General features: G+C 43.3%; 1 pseudogene; it reads right to left on the reverse strand.

Moving 5' to 3' along the window:
* Positions 1-8,615: 8,615 nt before the first annotated feature.
* On the reverse strand, positions 8,616-14,834 carry LOC105074231 (NADH-cytochrome b5 reductase 3-like; annotated as a pseudogene).
* Between the last annotated feature and the right edge of the window lie 448 nt (positions 14,835-15,282).

Below are 15,282 nucleotides of genomic sequence, written 5' to 3' on the forward strand. Positions count from 1 at the left end.
ACTCCTGAACTCTGTCACTTTCACAAAATCTTTGCAATCATTTGGAAGAAAGGTAGCACCCCACTCTGACGTGAGGTCACACACAAGGCTGTCTTTCATGCATAGATAATAAATGTATATTTCTCAACTGCCTCCATCCTATTAGGCTTTCTCAAATTACACAAAGTAATTTATGATTTATTACCATATATTCCCTTGATATTTTATTTTATGGCATTATTCTACTAGGACTCTGCTTAATCCACCATTCCTCTTTAAGTGTGAAACACTTTATCATATAAAAATAGAATTATGATTAGAAAAAGGATATTTGGGCCTTCGAGTCCATGTGTGTCAGTGCTGGCCTTCAGCCCACCACCATGTTTAAGTCTCCCTTCTCTGGCGTCACCACAAACTGGATGGGATGCAAAATAAGGGTGGTCAGGGGGACAGCACTGCTGCCCTCTAGGAGCTTATGGCTGCCATCAAGTTAAAATTGCATTTTGTGGGTTATTTACTATACTTCTGGAGGGTTACTACAACATAATATATCATGAAAAGGCCTTTCTTTTTTTCTCTCCAGTTGAAAATGGAAACAAGAGAGAAGCCACTGAAGTAATAAAATATATAGAATTGTGTCATGTATTGTTGGAAATGTTCCTTCTGCCTCAGGATATGAGGGCTCTTAAATTTGAACATCTATAGCAAACACATTTAAAAAAAGAATGAGCTGATACTTCACATCTGAAGGGAAAACAAAAGCAACTTTCCTCTTTGAGCAGAACAAAAAAGGTAGCAATTTCCTGAACCTTTCTAATAATTTCTCATTAAAAAAATTTGCTATCCTAGATTCATTACAGAAGAGCTTTTGTAAACTAATCTGTATTTCTAAAAACTGGTGAAGTACATATCCAGACAGGGGGATAGTAATTAAGGGTGTTGGTAACAGGGTGAGTACTGACTATTTACAGGACAATGGAATTGTCATTAATAAGCACTTTCTCTCTCTCCTTCTCTCTCTCTCTCTATATATATAGATCAAGATATAGATAAAGTCCACAAGCATAAGTGTGTATCTCCATTTGTCACATTCTCTTCTGTAACAATGGGGGTGACATGCAGGATTACTCAGCCTCTCAAAGGAATATCACTTCACTTATAATCTGTACTCCATTATCTGTTGTCTTCCCAGTATTTCCTCTCTCTGCTGCATCAGTAGTAGCTTTCTCTTCTATTGGACCATTACTATCAGCTCAAAAGTATGATAGAGTACCTCCATCAAAAATTAGCTAAAAAAAAAAAAAAAAAAAAAGACAAAGTTACTTCCTTAATATCCCATAACTGGGCTTGGGAGTGGGAGCTGGCCCGGCCCTGCAGGGTGCCTGGGATGGCCCATCAGATGAGGGGACGGGATCTCAGAGGCTGTCCACCTGTAAGTACTCAGGGACAGTAAGTGCCCAGGATGCACGGGCCTTGGTGACGGGCTGTGGGCCCCACTGGTGTCAGGATGACCTGGCTGGTCACTGAGCAGGTCAGGCTGACTCCCACCTTGGGCTGACACTGACATGGGACACGTAGGTGGGGCCATGCCCAGGGTGCCCCACGGGTTTGGCCTAAGGTCCAGGACAGTTGTGCTCGCCAGTGCTTTGACCTTTGCGGGTTTCTCAACAATTGGAGCCTTGAGCCAGAGCCCACACTTCAGAAGTTAACAGCAACCTGGTTAACTTTGCTCACACCCAGAGACAGGCCCTGACCCTGTTCTGACATGGGGGTGGGGGTGGGGTGCCTGGGGTTCATTACTCCTCCTCATCGGGGAAGAACACAAGCACCAGGTGCCTCTAGAGGGGCCAGGAGACCTGGTCCCGTCTGGCGGGGGTGGCATGCACTGAGGACATGGCCTGTGTGCGTGTGCACGTGCACGCACACACACATACACACACAGGTGAGGAGGGCACACAGCCTCCTCCCCGCTCTGTCACCCCAGGCAGGGGCTCCTGACAGGATGCTTTCAGAGCCTCCACCATGGTGGTCCCCGAAGCCCCTCCCCTCCCTCTTTCCTGAGCTTCTGTGTGATCTGTTAGGTGCTTTTCTCAGGGTCACCCTTTCTATTCACCTCCAGGCCCCCACTTTCTCTCCTCTCAGGCAGCTTAGAAGATCAAGTGCTTCCTCCTTCGGGGCTCCTAGGTATACACCTCCCCTTTTCTGGGACAATTTATGTCTCGGTGTTTACTTAGCTGCAGGGGGTCCCTCAGGCAGCTGACAGATTCCAGCCAAGGCCATGGGCAGATTGTTTGTGGAGGTCGACCTGGGCCATTTATGTCCGTCTCCCCCATGCTGTCCTGAGGCCAGTGTGGGTGTCCCGGGGCTGCTCCTGGGACAGGAAGTGGTTCCAGGGCACTGGGCTATTCCAGGGCAGCAGGAAGGAGCACCCTGGGGTCACAGCACTTCCGGGATCTTCGAGAAAGGGCTGGTCCAGCTGCTCAGACAGCACACTGTGACCCTTCACTGTGACCCCTGTGTGCAGAGGGCAGGTGGGTGGGGGAGCCCAGGGGATGCACCAGAGGCCAGCAATCAGAGTAAGCCCGACTGCCCCTCCACCAGGCGAACCCCACACTCCCTTCATCTTGGGAACGGACCTGTTCCCAGCACAGGGCCCTTTGTGACCACACACACCTGACACTTGTGCAGAAGCTCAGTTTAGATGCTGCTACCTCAGAAAGCCTTCCTGACCACCTTTCATAAAGGAGTCCCTCCCATCTTGTCTTCCTAAACCCATTCTCAGTACCTCTATCTAAGCACCCTGTTTGTTTTCTTCATGGCATTTACCACCTTTATCTAAATTTTCTTTCTGGCACATTGTCCAGCCCACCTGAGGGCAGGGACTATCTCTGTATTGTCCATCACATTATCATCCATGTCAGGAGTCTTGGTTGTCTCAAAATACACGGTCACCAATATCTGTTAGCTAAAATGAAACTATGAACACTTCCATGAGGTGGTTAATATTTCCATCATACAAAGAGGAAATTGAGGTTTGACTTAAAACACTTTATTTTCAATACCCAACTTTGCTTTCACTCCCTCACCTGTCTCACTTGTCAAGTGAAATGAATTATAATGACACTAGGAAAGTAAGACACTATTTGGAAGATGAACTGTGAAGGGATTTATAAAAAAATAGAAATGAGAAAAGGGGTTCTGAATCAACCCTGGGGCCCCAAACAAAAAGAAACAATGATTTTATAATGGAGTCCTGATCTGTTTTTAGCAGGCTAGGATTAAGACATTAATGATCTTTTGGAGTCTACTCAGCTTTTAAAGGGTCCAGGGACATGAGTGACAACAAAACTACGGTGCTTGGCCTTCTGAACTCAATAAAAAGGCAAATGAAATTAAGAACGGATAGGCATAGGTAACAGTGAGCCTGGGGATAGGGAATTCTGATAAAGAGAAGATGGAATTATTAGAGAGTAGAAGAAATTAAGAGGTCACAGAGAAACTCCAGAGTTCCAGAAGTCATTGTCTCTTGATTCAACCAAATTCTTTTAGGGACACCGAAGTAACTTCATTTATCAAACAATTATTGTGTGACAGGCACTGGCATTTCCTTCTGCTTTCTTTCTCCTCTGCTTCTGCTTCCTTTCTCCTCTGCTTCTTTGTTCTGACTCTTCCACACTGGCCTGTTTCTCTCTTCCCACCTAATTGTTACCATTATTTAGCATCCAATGTGAGGTTTCTCCACTCCAGGATACTTTCTGTGACATTTCTCTACACTCAAATCACTCACCTCTTTCAATTATTATTGTTCTTATGTTCTGTACCACTTCCTGGTGCCTTACTCTTACAGTGCTGTTGCTACCGAGTCCAAACTTGTTTTGCTTGCTGCACAATTGGGAGAGGAGGTGCTGGGGCAAGAAATAGTTACTTTATTTAGAAAGCTGGCAGGCAAAGAAGATAGCAGTCTAATGTCTTGGAGAACCATCTTCCCCAAGTCAGAATTCAGGCTCTTTTTTTATAGTAAAAAGGGGAGGGGGTATGGTTGGTTGGTTGCTGCAAACTTCTTGCTGTAAGAATTCTTCTTGCAGCTGTCCATGTGGGTCAGGCCATGGTGCCCTTGTAAAACCTCTAACAAAACAAAAGTTGTTTTCTACTCTGCAACTTGTTATTTTTGTAGGAGTGCAAAAGTGTTAATAGCCTTATAGGTCAGAACCTTGAGAATAGGCTCTCCTGTCTATTTCAGGCTAAAGGCAACAATGTTTTACAAAAGGTACAGAGCTAGCAAGACTAAGCCTAGAAAACAGGGAGCAGGGTTAAAACCAAAAGAACAGTTCTAATATGGGGTCAGTTTTGTTCTTTTCTATTACACTGTGATTCAGTTTTTCATAGGTATTTATTCTGTCTCCCTAAACAGATTGTTAGCTCTTTAGGAACAGGGACTATGATGTAACCTTGGTAATCCCCTGGGCATCTAGTGCAGAATTTACCAAAGAGTCTTAATAAATATTTTTGAAGAAAGAGAGGAAGAAACAAAATCCACAGCCAATTAAATCATTCTAATATTCAGACAATTTTATATTCAATGGGCATTTGAAATTGGTATGAAAGATGATGAAGGGTACTGAGAATAATCAAAATGGGAATAAAAGTGTTAAAGCAAGAAAAGAATCAAGGTATTTATTATTCCAATTGAAATGAGAACTTAAAGGTTCAAAGAGAGCTTCCTGATTTGAAGTAAAAACTGCTAGGCTCTTAATAAAAGAATGTTTCACCAGATACAGCATGTATTTTAAATGTAAAATCATATTTGGTTTGACAGAGCTAATTCATTTCCTTAATTGTTTTTACCTTCTCTATATGGTGTTTGGAAAAGAGAGAACTTCAATGAATTACATTAAAAAAAAATTATAGATAGATCAGTCTGAGCCGAGTTAAAGAAAACACATTTGGGCTCTGCAGCCCCGCCCCCGAGGAAGGCGGCGGCGGCGGCGGCGGCGGCGGCGGCGGCGGCGGCGGCGGCGGCGGCGGCTTCTACCCGGGGCCGCCAACGCCTCCGCTGCCGCCGCCACCGGCCTGGTGCCGGACGTCCCTGGGGGCCCACGCCGGTGAGCGCCCGCGGCCGCCGCCTCCAGGCCCGGGGCCGCCCTGGAGCCCTCGAGGGCCTGAAGCGCCGCCGCTGCCCGACGTGCTCGGGGACGCGGTCCTGCAGGTCCTGCACCGGAGGCGGTGTTCGGACCCCGCGGCGGGCAGCCTGCCCAGCGCCCCGCGCGCCCGCCGGGCCCAGCCTGGGCGAGGTGCGCTCCCGGCTGCGCGGGGCCCGGCGCCTGGCGCGCGGCGGCTGCACGACCCCCGGGGGGCCGAGGCGGACCGCACGGCCTGGGCGCCGCTGCCCGCGCCGGCCGAGCCGCTGCGCGCGGAGCTGGCCGAGCCCCGGCAGCTGCTGATCCAGGCGGCCCCCGGGGGCGAGGCCCGCGGCGGAGGCTGGAGAGGGTCTGGAGCCGCAGGCTGCGGCTTGGCGAGAGGGCCCGGGAGCGCGGGGCCCAGCGGGAGAGAGAGGCCGCGCGGACAGCCGAGCTGAGCAGCAGACTGACCCCCGGAGGGTCAAGTGCATGCAGAGGGTGGAGGAGACGAAATGGGCAAGAACAGCAGAGGCACACGGGGAAAAGCTAGGGTGTTTGGCACCTGATGGGACCTGAGGCTTTGCGCTGTCATTGCCCAGGTCTAAGCCTGTTTCCCCACATTTGTAAAATAAAAAACATAGATTGCCTTTCTGAGAAAAAAAGGAAAAGAGCACATTTGTCGCGATACGACTCGAGTCCTGTGTATCCTCTGGAAGCAAGCATTATTTTAAAGTACAAGAGAACTGACAAAGCCATGCCTGGAGTATGTCTGTAAATGCACAGTGGGTCAGTGCCCTGACTTGGAACATCCTGTACACACAAATGATCCCTTAAAGGCACCATTTGTAAAGGATTTAAGCTTCTGTTTATTTGTAAGCTATGCCCTCTATCAGGAAAATGGTATTTACGTTTTTTTGACCTGATTTAAAGTAAAATTAATTTTCAAACTACCTAAAAAATACATGAAAGTAAATAAAAATTATTACCCTAATATGACACACTGTGGTATTAAGAAACACTAATCTTATTATAAATCTAGAATACTGAGACAACAATAAATATCTCAAACTTTAGGTGCTAAACAAATCAAAAATCCCTAGGGAATTTTCCAGATCAAGGTATTTCTTCCATATATCATGTTCTTGACATTTTAAAGATTGAATCCTTCAGATGGCTGTGATTTGCTTGTATTCTTAGGAATAAAGTAGAGAAAGAGTGTGGTACGTAAGGTTAAAAAAATGGAGGAAAAATTAAGAAAAAGAAAAAAGAGAAGTAGTGCTAAATTCCTGGCAAGTACAGAGGTGGACATGAAGGAGAAATATTTTGGAATATTATCCTGCTATCATTCACCCTAATTTTATCAACAGATTAAGCAGAAAATAAGTATCTATAAAAACATCAGATTTTCAGCTATATGTTGTAAGGCAAAATATCTTCAAAAGAAACATGATTTCAAGGTGACATGCATAACAATTTTTGAAAGCCATGATTTGTTGGCAGACATCAGAGTTTCTTTAAGCAATACACTACCATTTGTGCAATCATTAATGAAAAAATTAAATTTATTTTAGATTAGTTTATTGACAGTAATGTTGAAGGAACTTAAAATGCACTGAGGCTTTATTCCTGTTAACTCACGTCCCTGGAGAAGCTGGTGCTCCCTGGTGGACAGGGACAGACTCCACGGCCACCACAGTGCTTCTGTCAGCAGGACAGGGGACGGCAGGGTCAAGGCCAACAGAGCCCAACCTGGAGCAGAAGGAAAAGGAGATGGTAAATGAGTAAACAAGCTCTTAGGTGCTACATCACCTGAGGAAGAGTATAGAAACAATGATTTAAATACAAGCAAGCTATCTATGTTGAGAAAAAAGACATAGGAATCTCCATAACTTGAGAGTCTGGCCATTCATCATATTAGGGAAATTCAGCCCAGTTAAAAGTGCTCACAACCAGTACCACCATCAAATACTGAAAAGATATGAGAACATTCTTACTCATTTCTTGGTTTTTGGTTGTTTCTTGATTTCCTTTCATTTTTTCTTTCTCTTTCCTTTTTGTTTTTGTTTTTGTTTGTTTTGAGATCGTTTAAACTCATATGGCTGGAGGAATTTTTAAAACAAAAAACATCTAACTGATTCATTTTTAACATTTAAGCTAGAAAAGTGGAAAGACAATATTAACATTCCGTCTGAGATTTTAAATTTACTGAAAAAATGGAAGTGAAAAAAATGAAGGAAGGAAGGAAAGATGGAAGTTATTTTGGTTGCTTTTTCTCAGCAATAAATCTGCTTGTTGGTAGGTAAAAGTGAAACTTTCTCAAATGCTCAGTTGATTTAGTTAGAACTATTTTCTTAAATTGTTTTGGGTCTAAATTAAATTCATTGTTTTCTGTATTTATGGGCTTTATTTTATTGGTACTTCTGTCAATCTGGTGATTTTGGCAAAGGGAGTTGGTATCATTCATTATTTCTGGGAAAAGCTGGTCTGGTCAAATTGAAAATTGTTACCTAGTGGTATATATGTATATTGTGTGTGTATATTTCTTTACAAAAAGTATGCAAATAATATGTATATATATTCACAATTTAAATAAGTGTTATTGGCATCTTATTGACTTTTCCTCATTTTTTAATAAACGAAATTTTTAAATCTTCATTGTTAAAAACACAAACTCAAGAGTCAGATAGACCAAGATTCCTATTCTGTCTCCAACATTTCCCAGTCTAATAGCCTTAGAAAAATTACTTAATATCTCTAGGCCTCAATATTGTCATTTATGTAATGGAGATAATATGAGCCCAAACATCATGAGTCTGATTAAAGGAATAAATGAAGTAATGAACAGAAACTTCTTGATATAGTACATAACACATATCCATGGTTGTAAAATGCTAGGCATTTATATAACTAGTAGTCATTTTTATTGTTTCTGTCGAATTCTGTTGAATTTATTCTGTTTCTGCTTTTTTTAAGGGTTCAAGTTAGAAAAGTTTTACTTCAATGTTTGTCAGCTCACAAATGACTCTGAAAAAGCTGATATGCAAGGGGCTAGCACGCTGTTGTCTAAAGGCAGCGAGGAGGCAGCTGAGAATGTTCTCAGACCAGAGGATCTGCTGCAGAATTCCCCATGCTGGGGCGAGGGCAGCTGGAGGGGGGTCTGGGACAGAGGAATAAACATCTCTTTGCTCTGCCATCAGGGCTGGTGGCCCAGAACCCCGAGGCGGTTGACCAGAGGTTGATGGCTTGGACTTCCTAAGGCTGCCCTAATGTCTGGCTGTGCTGGGAAAACTGAGGCTTCAGGAGGCCTGTGTGCCAGCTAGAAGGGCCCTCGGCCAGCCAGCCCCTCCTACTCCAGCCCCAGAGAGAGGCCTGCTCCCTGCTGGCCGGGCCTGCTGGGCCCTGGGGTGGGGGCAGTCTCTCACCCACAGCAGCTCTTGCCAGGAGGACTTTTTGGTGTTACCTATCATGTAGTGTCAGGTGCGAAGGTCTGGCTGTGGCCTTGAAGCAGGCAGGGGCAGTAGGCAAGGGTCCTGAGGCAGTGGCTGTGGGTCTGGCACCTACAGCTGTGGGCTGCCCATACATTTATGTTTATTTCCAGAGTGTGGTGCACTCCAGGAAGGGTGGGGAGCACGGTGCTGGCAGCCTCAGCCCAGTAGTGTGGGCATGGGTAGGGAGACCAGGGGCCATGCATCTCCAGTAAGAATCAGTGAGGCCCAGACAGGAATCTGTCTTGAATGTGGCCAATGGCAGCCCTACCTGTAATAGAGCCCTGCTCCCAGAGGGGACCTTCAGGGACCAGCCCAGTGAGGTGACCTCCCAGGCATGGGCAAGCCAGGCTGAACCCGGCCACAGCAGATGTGGGGGACAGTGATGTTAAGGAACCACACAGGATGGCTGGGTGCAGGCAGGGCACAGGAAGCAAGGGCAGGGGGCCCGGCCATCAGAAGGCAAAGCAGTGCTCCTTGGGGTGCCCCCACAGTCCAGGTTGGAGAGACAGGCATACTGGATCGTGGGTGGGGGTCCGCACATCAGCACCAGCAGCTCCTCCTTCAGGGGTGGGAGGTGGTCCCGCATCATCTCCTCATTTACAGAGCCCTGGCTGTAGTCCCAGGCTTCAGGGGCTCTGTCCACCATGTACCAGAGCTGGAAGCGCCCAGAATGTGTGTCCCTCAGTGCCTCCAGCTCAAGCCACAGCAGGACACCCTTCTCGGTCTGTTTGGTGAAGAGCAGGTGGTGCATGGTCTGGTTGTCCGTGCCCATCGTGATGGTGTGGATCCCCTGCAGCATCAGGGTGATGCCTGTTCCTCCCATGACCATGTCCACAGACTTCACGGTCTTGATGATGGGGTTAGAGTTCTTGTCTGTGCATGTGGCAAACTTTCCTTTGCCCTGGTAGACCAGCAGCCCATTCAGGCCCCGGAATGCAATGGTGTCTCCATTTTTCATGTTTTCCAGGTACTGGGACATCTTCCCTCCAGTGGGAAACTTAGGGTGGGTGTCTTTGAAGCAAACCTTGATGACCAGGTCCACAAAGCCCTTGTCATCATCACTGGACATGGGTGTGTAGGGCTGAATGACCAGGCTGAGAGGTTGAAACAACAAAACTGACTGCAAGAAATACTACAACAAACAAAAAAATACTACTTTTGTCCCTCAAACTAGATTTTTTTTGTCATTTTAATGTATTAAAATAAACTTTAAATAAACTCTAAGAACACAAAATTAAATGACTGCTATTGATTCATAATGATAATTATTGGCTTTTTAGAGAATTGATAGATCTCTGTTAACACATAATATGCCATTATTTAGCCCTAAAAAAGATGCAGCTAATTCTTGCTAGGTCATGCATTTGTAGTTTAGTCTGGTGGTGGTAGATTTTTATTGATTGGCAATTTCACAATTATCGAAGAGCTTGCCAGTCCGATAATGTCTGTTGAAATTGAGACAGGGAACAAAGTCAGTGGGCTCAATAAATACATCTTCAAAAGTGACAACCTTTAACCAAGTTGTAAGCTTTTCAGCAACAAGTTTCTAAAATACTGTTTTTACCTTGACTTTACTAAGCCTAGACACTTGATAGTACCTAGGAACATGTGTGAGTTTACACGTAATCAAGAAGAAGCTGAAAAGGAAAATTAACCTGAAATCTTAGAAAACAAGCATTTGGCTGAGTGCTAGCTGGTGTTCTCTAAAACAAGTGAATTATCTTTAGCTACTGATTGACTCATCTGACACTATTTCTTGAATGCGTTCTTCACTAGGGGCACGATTTAGACAACCTGGCAGAAGGTCCTAATCTGGGAAGAATTAAAAATCATTATTTTACAACATTCAGGTTATGTAGTTTTTTTTTTTTTTAATTCAAGTTGTCATTTTTTTCCACTGAATAAACTTGTATATGATGTGTCACTTCCAATTTTTTTTAATTCAGGTAAAATTCACATAACATAAAAATAACCACTTGAAAGTGTCATTTAGTACATTTACAATATTATGTAACCATCTCTCTAGTTCCAAATATTTTTACTAGTCCTTCCCGCCAATGGTAAAACCCTGTACCTAACAAGCAGTCACTCTTTATAGAGTACCACTCCCCCAAGCCCTGGCAACTGCAAGTCTGCTTTCTGTCTCTGTGGATTTACCTCTTCTGGATATTTTATGCAAACGGTCAAATCTAATACATGACCTTTTGTGTCTGGCTTCTCTCTGTTAGCATAATGTTTCCAAGGTTCACCCATGTTGTAGCACATCCCAGTATTTCATTTATTTTTTATGGGTATTTTACTGTAGGAATATACCACATTTTCTTTACCCACTCATCAGCTGATGGACATTTGACTATTTCCACTTTTTGGCTATTTTAAATGGTATTGCTTCACATTTGTGTATAACACCTGTTTTTAATTCTTGGGGGGTATATGACTAGGAGTGGAAGTTTTAGATCTGGCAATTCTTTTTTTTTATCTTCATTTTTTTTAAATTTTTGTGGGGGGAGGTAATTAGGTTTAGTTATTTATTTTTTGGAGGAGTTACTGGGAATTGAACCCATGACCTTGTGCATGCTAGCATGCACTCTACCACTTGAGCTATACCCTCCCACCCTTAGACCTGGTAATTCTTAACGCAGCATAAGGCTTGGAAGAGTTACTACAAGTAAGGATAGTCCTTGCTTATGTTGCCATGAGCTTAGGAGCAACTCTTTAAGAACAAAGATTCTATTGTGTGTCTATATACCTAGCCTTATCACCTCAATACGTGCCCAATCATTTTTGTTGGATGGATGGATCTATGGATGTATAGAAGGACAGATGGATAGTGGATAGGTAGATGGATAAATGGATGGATACAAGACTAAATACATACATAAGTGAATAAGTAAATGGATAGATAAATGGAATGCAGTTATATTACCAACAATGTGTAACATACTCCATAACAAATGATACACTAAAGCTTAGTAGCCACACTTCAGATGAATAAAATCAGATAAGTAGAGGAAAAGTTACTTGAGCTAATAAAGAAAATAAATTGAAGACTTAGCATATGACTTGAGGCCAGAACTCATCTGAATTGATTGTGACATTTAATTGCCTGCAATTAATGGACTATCATATGACAAACATATTTTTGATCACTTTAAGAATTAGATGATTTTATGATGACTATATTAGTTGATTATCATACAAAAGACTATCACAATTTACTAAGCAGCAGTCTGGTCAGTTGTATATAGATAGAGTCCTGGGATTTTCAATATAAAATTAATAAGCAAAACATAAAGAATATTGGAATTTTTAAAATAGAAAATGAGTGATTAACTACTTTAAGAAACAATTTAAAATGTAACAGAATAAAAACAAAAATATTTTCAATGAACTGTCAACTTTAATTTGTCTTTTGAAATAATAGATGTTCCTCTCCATAATCTATGTAACCATTTTGAGAAATTTCAACACTCAGATATCCTTCCCGACAATATTCCACATTAGTATTCACTGAGCCATCCCAATGTTTGTTAGGTTTTGCTATTTGTTAAATGGGATTTTAATGCATTTAATGGTTTTAAGTGTTACTCATGAAGAAGGCTGTAGTTTATTCTGTTTTTCCCTTCAATATGGTCATTTTCTTTTTTTGATACAGGCTGCATTCATTTAAATACATAACACCAGTAATAATAAAGTTCTAAAGTTTGGAGATGCATGAACAATCAAAGATTTGTCAAGTAAGTCAAATGTTCTAGCTGGCTAGTTCCCATCTTTATGAGAGGGAAATACAGATAAGGTGATGGATGAAGAGAAAAGACATAATTATACAACTAGTATTGAAAATATTGGAATCATATCTGAAACATTGGCCTGGCACTGACTTAAAGGTTTTTCTTAATATTTTTGTTTTACTATATTTTCCACCGGAATTAGATATGTTATGCTTTACAAAAAAGGAAAAAAACACCAAATTCTTTTTTTAAACAAGACTTTTGATCTTAAAACTCTTTCATATAATTTTTTTCAAGTCACCTTTGTTACATGGAAGACCTTAGTTTAATTGCACTTAAACAGGTGTTACTTTGGGTTAGTCGCTATCAGTAAAGATTTCATTGCTGTGGGGGTGCTTTGTTCTATTTCTTTTTTGACAAAACATAAGACGATGGCTTAGAACTTCCTTTAGCCTCTGTCCTGTGGAAGTTCCACAAAATACTACTCAATTTGTGAAGCCTGATCATTTTTACTCCATTCCTAAAAAGGTAACAGAATTACTCACTGGCTCAGTCAACATCTGAGTGGGCCATCTGGGAACAAGCTAGACATTTTCTCCATACGTTTTCAATCTCAGGACAAGGGAAATTGGCCACCATTGCAACCACTCATCAAAAATATATGAAATGCTAATATGACAATCCCTCTCCTCCTCAGTCCTCCAGGTGTGCACTGTAGTCCTCCCACACTCCCACACATCCACTGTATTCTTTATTACACTGTCACAGACCTACCTGTCTGCCTTTCATGTTGCACTAGGCCTTCTTTGAATTCAGTCATCTTGTATCCATCTTTGTATCCTTTATCATTAGCCTAGAACTATCACATCATAATAATCATCGTGCACTGAGTGTCTCGTCTTCTGTACACTCTAACGGGAAAATGAGAGACTTCTCCTTTAAATGTCAATGAAACCAATGTAATGTTTTTGTCCATGTTTTTACAAAGGAAGGACCCCAAGCTCAGAGAAGTCAAGTGCCTTGTCTACAGGATACAGTTAGCAAATAGTACAGCACAGACTCAAACCCCAAACCAGTGATTTGTTTGTTACCCCACATTGCCTCCCAATGTATGCTAAGTAGCAGTGTAAGTGTTTTTAGAGACATCATTTTCTGAGCATTCAATCTTCTTTTTTAAGGGAACATATTTACTTTAGGTATAAAAGGTTTACTATTAACAAGTTATCACTATTATTTGCATGTTTATAAAACAGAAATAAAAATGGCATACATGTTTAGTGCCAAAAGCGGCACATCCAAGCAAACATCAGTACAAAAATAAATTCTCAAGCTACGTATTTTTTAAATAGATGTCATTGAAACAGTAAGGGGAAAACAATCTGTATTGGTCATGTGTTGAAATGCAAACATCATCACAGCAAAGCAGCCCTGGGGCACCACTAAGACCAGCGCCTGCTGGAGGAGACCCACCAAACCCCACATTCTGGCCAAAACCAAGCAGACACACCAAAATAAATGTACAAGTGATGCTCCTGAGCTACAGAAGGCTGAGCCTCTAAATGGTGGTGAATTTCTGCTACAGAGGATCCCAGATGGGGTCTGAGCTGGTGATCTAGTGGCACCGGGATGTGGTACCATACACGGAGGGAAAGCTAAGCCCACTTGTGAAACAGAGGCCCTGTGCACAAAGCACAGCACATACGGGTCTTCTGCACCAATCGCCAATCCTTGCAAGTCTCCTGGCCACTGACAAACAAGGACACTGGTAGAGGGAAAACAGAACATGCCTGGTTTGGGAACTCCTGTGCCCAGCAGGCACACCCCTCAGCGATGCTGGCAGAAACCCACAGTGTTCACAGGGTCTCAGACCTTCGTGGCCATGTGCTGTTCACACTTGGCCACACACCTTACTGGTCAATGGAGCTGTGGCCCTGCAGGGAAAGCAAAGCCAGCCCAGCAAACCGTCTGCCCATCCCACTTGGTGCTTCAGCTGCAGTGGCCCGCTGTCCTCATTCCCTGTGACCTGGGCCAGGACTGAGTCTGCTGGAAATGGCATGCCGGGTCAGGGAGGCTGCTGGGTGAGCAAAGAGCATGGTCCTTCCAACTCCCATGCAGCAGGATGCCCGCTCAAGCAAAAAATCCTCTGGGACCCCAGCAAGGAAGGTGGATGCTGAAGCGACAGGGCGGACAGGGGCTTGAATGGGCTGCAAACCACTGCAGGCAGCTGAAGGTTCCACACGTGCCGATGCTGGCTCACCCACCCTAGATGGAGGCTCGCTGCATGGAGGACAGGGCACCAAGCTGTGCCTGCGGCCACAGCACAGCTCAGCTCACTGGTCCCAGTCCTTGGCCTTCTTGGCTTTGAGGGACAAGTGTGTTCCTTGTTGATAAAAGTGTGGAGCCACTTCCAGCAGCCAAGCAGATTCAATAGCAGTCACATGTCTCATGTAACACTTGGAGGTTTGTGTAACCTCACTGTAGGTAACCCAGCGAGGCGGCTTCTCTGCTTGGCTGAGCATTCTATCTTGAAGGTTAGATACTGTTTCTGCCATTTTACAGAAGAAGGAACTGGGACTTCCACACACAAGGAAGGCACTCAGTAAATGCTGGTGGTCTGGATGAATCCACTATTATAGAATAGATTTGGGAGGCAGTCAAATATAAGGAGGAGAAAACACATGTGGGTGTAAATCCAGGCTCAGACTCTTTCCAATAACATTTATATAAACCTTTTTAAGAGTCCTAAGCCCTCGTCAGAATAATTTCTTCAAAATGTGATTACCTGTATCATTAATTTCAAAAGGCAGAAGTATGCTATCAACACTATTTCTATAATCATCAAAACACACTTTTGTTCATAAAGATTTTTCTAGATTATTTGTTACATAAATTTGTGTAACATTTTTGATACCAAAACTATTACTCTTAAAACTCATGTGGAAACATCTTATCTTGAAGAAATCCCCT

This window comes from Camelus bactrianus, chromosome 8 (assembly GCF_048773025.1).
Source record: "Camelus bactrianus isolate YW-2024 breed Bactrian camel chromosome 8, ASM4877302v1, whole genome shotgun sequence".
NCBI lineage: Eukaryota > Metazoa > Chordata > Mammalia > Artiodactyla > Camelidae > Camelus > Camelus bactrianus.